This window comes from Podarcis gaigeae, assembly GCF_964106915.1.
Source record: "Podarcis gaigeae genome assembly, chromosome: 3".
Classification (NCBI taxonomy): Eukaryota; Metazoa; Chordata; class Lepidosauria; order Squamata; family Lacertidae; genus Podarcis; species Podarcis gaigeae.
The window spans coordinates 101,008,037-101,016,442 of NC_139680.1; positions in this window are offsets into that span (position 1 = coordinate 101,008,037).

The window sequence follows — 8,406 nt, forward strand, 5'->3', positions numbered from 1 at the left end:
GAAAGGAATTAGTGACGATACAATTACTTGCTTCTGTGATTGTAAATACTGGGTTTTTTGTGTATGATCAGCATGCTGTTGACCTATAAGAGCATAAGAACTCTGGCTTTTGCTGTGATATTTGGTTCCAAAGAACAATTGTGTATCAATAATGCACAAGTCTGTATAAGCACCTAGTTCTTGAGAATCATCACTGCTTGAAATTTGGTCCAGGAGGTTAGAAATGAATTGAACTGCAAGTGAAACAGGCTGAGGTGATAGTGCTTGATAACATGTTGGTGGAAGACAGCCTGTGCTATTTGCAAAAATATTACTGAACATTATGCAAAATGTTTGGTGTTACTCAAGCAAAGTGTAAGTTTTACTTTCAGACGGTCGTAACTTTAGGAAGAATGATTTCCCAAGGTACAGGAAGGGAAAAGAAATCTGAATTATTGCCATTATGTGCAGTGTGTGATCCTTTGCATAGGAAATGCTATTGACAGGTGTTCTGCTAACTTAGCTGGATCCATTTACATCAACATCAGAAGGCAAGTGCCTATTTGTGTGGTCTAAGCTATTTTGATGGATGCTAAAGCCAGCCTGTTCTTAAACCTTAGCGGAAGGATGCTACACGGACTGTTGATCCTCACTCTTTTTCATAGCTTTTATATGTCCATACCTGAGAATATGCCTTTTTGTTCACTCCACAGTAAACACTAAAGGTTTAATATAATCACATTCTTCTGAACCTGGAAAATGTTCACTTGTGTATTGTTGATATTTATATCTAATAGACTTAAAAGGATGTTGTTAGGATTGGTCTGTTCACCACGATAACCATGCCAAATATAAACTAAAATTCATTGTCAAAATCTTGTAGGCCAAGTTTGGGGAAAAGTCAAGAAACACGTTTTACAGCCTAAATTGTTTTACCTGTACAAATTGTTTGGTGGGCTGTCAATTTAAAACATGAGGATAAATCCTAATGCATTTTATGATGGATAATTGTTTCCTTGAAGCACCATATCATAGCCCCAGTTAAGTTATAGCTTAGTTGCTCCGCCACTCTGTTTTCTTTTTCCAATAAGATGATGTAAAGGGGGTTGCATCAAAACACCTGAATATTTCTTAGTCATTGTTCCATATTGAAGAGTAAAGCTGGGTTTTTCCGCACAACTAATTTGCATCCAGAGAGCAGCTTTCTGCCAACCACACTATGGATATGTTTGCTTCATTGGCAGGCCATCAGTTCCGCTGAAACATGATCTTAAGCTAAGTCTTGGTTTATGTCCAAATCAATCCTTTTCTCTTCCTGCCTGCTATCACCTCTGCTTGCTGTGTTTGGTTTTAAATTGCCAGTAACGGTGCAGAGACTTGGAGCGTAATGAGCTCCATTGATCAAGAATAAAAGTGAAAAGTTGTTTGGTATGCAGCCTAATCCAGCACATCTTACTCGGAAGTAAGGTCTACCGCTTGCAAAGAGGAAACAGCCTTGGAATGCTAGAACTTGTTTCTGTTGTAATCAAAGGTGTAACTATCACAAGCTTGCAACTGTGTGATGACACCTTGCAATTCAAATTTTGTGGATGGTGCTTTGCGTTTGTGTGAGCAGCTCACACTGAACCAGGTGGGCTTCTCTCTCTTTTTAAATAGCACCAGTGCACACTATTCCATTTCATTTGTATTAGCTTGTTGAAAATGTTTTAAGATTCATGCAATGAACTGCTGTCTGTGGTTTGAATTGCCATATGGAACAGTTAGCCAAGTGGCTTGGATCTTAGGCAGCCATTGCACTGCTGGTTGAAGTGAAGCCTCCACTGTGAAGCACTTGCTGACTTGAGCTGCTCCATCTCTGTTCAGGTGGCTTCGTTTGCTTAGGATGTCAAAAGAGAGTACTATTAGGAAAAAAAAATCTGGATCGGTAGAGTTGCTCTAAATCTCTTGATTAGCTTTTGCTTTGGATTATTATTATTATTATTTTAAATCAACACAGCCGTCATAACTTTCATCTTGAAATCTTAAGAAGAAATGGTGGTATGTATCTAACATATAAAAAGGAAGGTTAAAGCATGGACAGCTTTACATTTCATCTGAACTCACTCTACAATGTATGGAAGTTGCATTTATACAAAGGGATGAGAAATGGCCCAGTTAAGAAAAAGGTTGTGTCTTGTTGCTTTGTCTGAACATGTGTTTCATTTTGGCCTATTAGAAAACTCCTCCATCCTCATTAACATGGTCTCCTCTGGTGCTAGCACTGTTTTTACTTCTTGTGTTTTTTGCAAATGCTTGCCTATCTTCTGCTATTTATGGTCTGTAAGCACCACCAGAACATATAATCTATTTAGTTGATTTAAAATTCTATTCATTTACCAAATCCTGTAGCCTCCCCCATTTAATGAAGCTGTAATGTTTCTCTTTGATGCCTGGGGTGTCTGTAAATTTGTGGAACTGGTGCATGTCTGTTCAGAAGCATAAACGTTACTTGTAATTGTTCCTATTTGGTTTTTATTCATGGTGTTGATTTTTAAATGATTTGAATTTTATCAAATGAGTTCCAACAGAAAGAAATAGTTGCCCATCATTTGTTCAGCACAACAGTGTAACCCAAGGTCCTTGTATTTCCCAACAAGATGAGTTTTATGCAAGGTACACATTGCTGAAATAAGGAACAGACCTTCTGGCTACTTGGGTTTCTCACATTGTTTTCACCTTGGCAAATATGGCACTACATCAAACAGCATGGTAGCCTATAAAAATCACTGATGCCAGTCAAACTCACTGAAGGTTCACAGTTCCTCTGAAAAGTAACATGACACAGTCCACTTAAACAAGATTCTTTATTTTGTTCTGCTATGGATGATGATCCAGTCATATTCCTTATATGGTGAAATGTTATCTCCAAAGCTACCAAATAACAAATGTCATCGATCAATCACATAAAGCAGTTTTGAAGTTGGGTGGCTGCAGCAGGGTCATATTCAAGTCAAACATACTGAGGAATCAATATTGTGTTTTAGTTAAAAAGAAATCTAGGGGCATTCCTTTAAAATTCCAGACCGTAATGTAACTATAGTCTCACTTAAGCAGAGAATCATTGCACAGAAGAATGATGAAAATTGGCATGACTTTGGCAAGGGAAATCTTGAAGTGTTCATTGGAAGTTGACAATCAACTTCATTATGATCTGTTGATGCTCTATGCTCAGATTTCCTTAAGAGCCTTTCACAAAACATCTCGTTGTTGAACCAATTACCTTTCTGTCATGGGATCAGTCCTGCAATTGCTAGTTGCCTTCCAAACACTAGAAAATAAATTATTCTTTTTTCTGAATTAATCTGAATAGAGAGCAAGAAGACTCTGGATAATGTCATTGTGCCATAGACAGCAGGTGGCACTGGAGTGTGCTTGTGCCTTTGCAAGCTCACCTCCCAACACCCCCAGGTGCATGGGTTGCTGTCTGAAAGGGCTTTCTATGTGTGCTCTGTTGAATGTGCTTAGAAACCCGGCAGAAAGGAGCCTTGCTTCATCAGGCTTCTTGATTGCAGAGAGGTTTCTAATTCACCAGAACAGAAGGAGCTTTGACACCACCTTCAGGAGCTCTGAAGAGGTGACCACGCACCCAGGGATGTTTGCGGGTGAGCCCTGCATGTGCACCCTCTGCTCCAATCCACAGTATGTGGTATTTCAATAGAGTCTGGAGTTTCCTGTCTCTGTTCTCTTACTGGAGAGAGGCAAGTTCTCCTGTATCTTAAGTCTGTACTCACAATCATTAATTTCAAAATAGATTCATAGTTGTTTCTGAGGAAGACCACACAACGTTGCAGACCATTTGGTTCTCCAGAGCAGTTTTGCACAGCTCAGATGGTTTCCTGCAGTGCTTGGATACAAGGAAGGGGCAATTTGTGTTCACTGCATACGGGATGGGAAGTCATCAGTTGGGTAATCCCCTTGGTCATGGAGCAGCTACCAGACCGGGACTACTGAAAACAATAGGAGGGGTGTTTGGAGACACTGGTCTGCGAACAGGTGATAATGTTGACATTGTGTGGTTTGGCATCACCCTCTGGAATCCCCAACACCTTGACTTCACAAGATGGAATTGGAAAAGATGAAGCATCGTGGCATAAGGGAATCACATGAGCCTACCTGTGCACAAATAAAAATTGTAGAGTTAGAAGGGACCCCGAGGATCATCTAGTCCAACCCCCTGCAATGCAGGAATATGCAGCTGAGGGAAGCGTGCATCTGCATAGATATTTAAGAGCTGGATCAAGTTTCAGCTTGGGGGGAAAAACCACCACCAGGAGAGGACTTCCACCTAACACTCAGTACCCAAATACGTAGTTTCCAGATTGGATGTCTCAAACAGTTTCTCACAGATAACCTCGGACGAACCAGAGTGCTCAGCAGAGTACATTTTCCACATTATGTCAGATGTGCCTTCTTAGTAGTTGTCCCCGTCCTGTGGAACGCCATCTCATCAAAGAAATTAACAAATATTTGACTTTTAGAAGTGTCCTGGCCAGGGTATGGAGAATTGGAGATACCTCTCCAAATTAGAGTTTCTATAACTGGTACAAATCTCTCCAAGAGCTACCATAATTAGTGCCAGCATAGAGACTCCCTACCCAACTTGAAGAAGGCAGGTAGACTCCCAATTACTTTGCAAGGAAAACATGGAACACAGAGTTCACAGAATCAGAATTTGTAGAGTTGGACAGGACCACCAGGGTCATCTAGTCCAACCCCCTGCAGTGCAGGAACATTTTGCCAAATGTGGGGCTTGAACCCATGGCCCTGAGATCGAGAGTCTCCTGTTCTACCAACTGAGCTATGTTTTGTGACAACCCAGCATGGGGTGCAGAACAGGAACTAATGACAACTTCCCTTTCCTGAGAAGGTATAATAACCAAATGCATACCTGAAAACGCAAGTGCATCTGCTGAGGCTGTGCTAGGCTGTCTTGTAAACACAGGTGACAGTGTTACCACTCAAGGCATCACTTGCTTGAGCTATTTGGATGCCCATGAGATTTAGAGATAAACGAATGACAATCGTGGGTTAAACCACAGAGCCTAGGACTTGCCAATCAGAAGGTCAGCGGTTCGAATCCCCGCGACGGGGTGATCTCCCGTTGCTCGTTCCCTGCTCCTGCCAACCTAGCAGTTCGAAAGCACATCAAAGTGCAAGTAGATAAATAGGTACCTCTCCAGTGGGAAGGTAAACAGTGTTTCCGTGTGCTGCTCTGGTTCACCAGAAGCGGCTTCGTCATGCTGGCCACATGACCTGGAAGCTGTACGCCGGCTCCCTCGGCCAGTAAAGCGAGATGAGCACCGCAACCCCAGAGTCGGCCACAACTGGACCTAATGGTCAGGGGTCCCTTTACCTTTACAACATTGCTATATTTACTGTATTTAAATCGCTGCTTCTTTAAACACACAAACCTAGACATGGTTTAATCACTAGAGAGCAGGGCCATCCTGAGATGATTTGCCCTTGTAGGCAAAGTGACCCAATGCTGCTTTCGCCCCTGTGGCGCTGGCGACAGCACAACGGCAGGGAAGGGGACAGATCTGCCGTCTGAAGCAAATTGCGTCACCTTGACCTGACAGACAAGCAACATCTGCTAAATAGGCACTGGGCTTAGTTAGAAGCTTTTCCTGGGTCAGTTCTTGTCTAAGACAATAAAGTTCCTGTCTACCGGTGTGCTCTCTATGCCAGGATTTCCCAAATTGTGGTCCAGGAGCTTCACTCAGGTGGTCCATGGCATGTCTGTGAAGAACAGCAGGAGCAGGAGCTGCTCCTGAATTTGAAGAACATAAGAACCCTCCTGGATCAGGTCAATGGTTCATTTAATCCAGTATCTTTGTTCTCATGGTAGCCGACCAGATGCCTGTGGACAGCCTGCAAGCAGGACACGAGTGCAGCTGAACTCTGCCCATATGCGATCCCCAGAAAACTGGTGTTCAGAGGCATAATGTCTCTGCCTGTGGAGGGTATGGCATAGCGTAGCTGCCGGTTGCCTTAATGTTCATGAATTTGTCTAATCCTCTTTTAAATCCATCCAAGTTGGTGGCCATCACTGCCTCCTGTGGCAGTGAGTTCCGCAGGTTACCTATGTGCTGCAAGAAGAGACGCACGCTTTTGCCTGTCCTGAACTGTCCCAACATCCAACTGCTTTGGATGTTTTGAGAACCTGTTGATCTGGATCAGGGGTCTGCAACCCGCGGCTCCGGAGCCGCATGTGGCTCTTTTACACCTTTGCCGCGGGTCCGGGGCGGATACTAGTGAGGGGAGGAGGCGCATTGTGTGCCCCGACACTCCCCAGTGTGGCGGGCGCTGTACTGGCTGTGACGTTGCATGGGGGCGGTGCGTGCGCTAGTCACGCACCATCCCAACGTCACCTTCCTGCCTGCCCGCTACATTGTAAGGGGCATGTACGCTGGTCACTGTATTGAAAGGGGGCATGTACGCTGGTCACTGTTTTGAAGGGGAGTGAAGAACACACACACAGAAAAAGGTAACTTGTTAATTTAACATTTATTTCTATGAGGAGGAGTAATTCTGAAGGGTCAAACAAATAAATAATAAAAGAGTGACAAAAAGTTATTTTTATAATGACGAGTTTTGCGGCTCCCATTTTTTTTTCTTCGGAAATGGGTCCAAGTGGCTATTTGTCTTAAAGGTTGCAGAACCCTGATCTGGATGGTAGAAGGCGAATGGGACAGATTGGAAGTGACAGGAGGGGATGGGCAGAAAGGACTAGAAAGAAGTGGAGAGCATTAAGAGAGCAAAACGCAGAGAGGAAGTGAATAAATAAAAATAAAGCTGTATAGAAGAATCAGTAAAGAGAGGATTAAAAACCACTCAGCACCTTACAGTACCCTTTGTTCACAATTGCTACAAACTGATGTGGAGAACTGTACACAAGACTGAAAAAAGATTGAGAAACTGAACTCAAAAGATTTGACCATTCTGAGATGAGGAACCCTGAAACCTGCCAAATATTTGACTGTAAGCCTTTGGTGTTGTGTAGACAGGCATGGGGCTAAGGAATGCCTGTCTCTCACCTGCATGTTTCCCTAACTATCAACTGAATTCTTATGCTATCAGTTGATTCAATTAATGCTGATGCAGATGCAGCTGAAAGGCCGATCTCTGAAAGCAGGAGGTTTGTGAGGCAGAGTGGAAAGTCTCTGATGTAATTTAACCGTGTCAGAGGAAAGAATAATGGCAGGGATGTTGGAGAAGATAGAGGTGCTCACCACTACGGATGCAAAAGGGGGATTAGTGGTTCTGATTAACCAGCCCATTTTGGATGAAAAGTTTAATCATTTACAAAGCACATACAACTGCCTTAGGGGTATTCTTTTGGTATCACAATCCAGCCAAAGTTCAGTATCTTGAATTCCGTTCATTTCACAGGGAGAGATTTACTTAACTTTCTCACCAAACTAAGCAGGAAGCTGTCTTATTCTAGGTCAGGCTGTTTTTGCTTATCTACCTGAATGTGATCCACTGTGATGGACAGTCTTATCAGGTGCATCTTCCCCCTCACCTGCCTAGAAAGCATATTCTCTACCACTGAACCGTGACAATATTTGGGCCGCATTCACACCATACCGCTTTAAACAGCTGTGACCCCCCCCAAGGATTCTGGGAGCTGTAGTCCCCCCCCCCACAGTGCAGAACGTTGTTAAAGGTAAAGATACCCCTGACCATTAGGTCCAGTTGCGGACGACTCTGGGGTTGCGTGCTCATCTCGCTCTATAGGCCGAGGGAGCCGGCGTTTGTCTGCAGACAGTTTTTCCGGGTCATGTGGCCAGCATGACTAAGCCGCTTCTGGTGAACCAGAGCAGCGCACGGAAACACCGTTTACCTTCCCACCGGAGCGGTACCTATTTATCTACTTGCACTTTGACGTGCTTTTGAACTGCTAGGTGGGCAGGAGCTGGGACCGAGCAACAGGAGCTCACCCCGTCACAGGGATTCAAACCACCGACCTTCTGATCGGCAAGCCCTATGTGGTTTAGACCACAGCACCGCCACCCGTGTCCCTTGAATGTTGTTAGGAGATCCCTATTCTATTCACAGCCGCAATTCCCAGAGTTCCCTGTGTTTGTTAAACAACTCTCATGAAATAATGGAAAAGAGGTTACTGCTGCTTCTCCCCTCCCCTCAGGGCAAGATTCAGCCACCCCTCTAGTAGTAGTTGCACTGAATAGTTAAAGGGGAAACGGAGGCAGCCGGCAAATGTGAGCAGCCATGTATTGGCAGGGGAATGTGTTTGCTATTCAGAAAAAGATCCAATCCATCAAAACATTCAAGGCATAAACAACCTTTGCACGGTCTGAGTAATAAGCACAATAGAACCTTGGAACAATTATGCACTTTAAAAAAAGGAAAAAAATAACACACTTA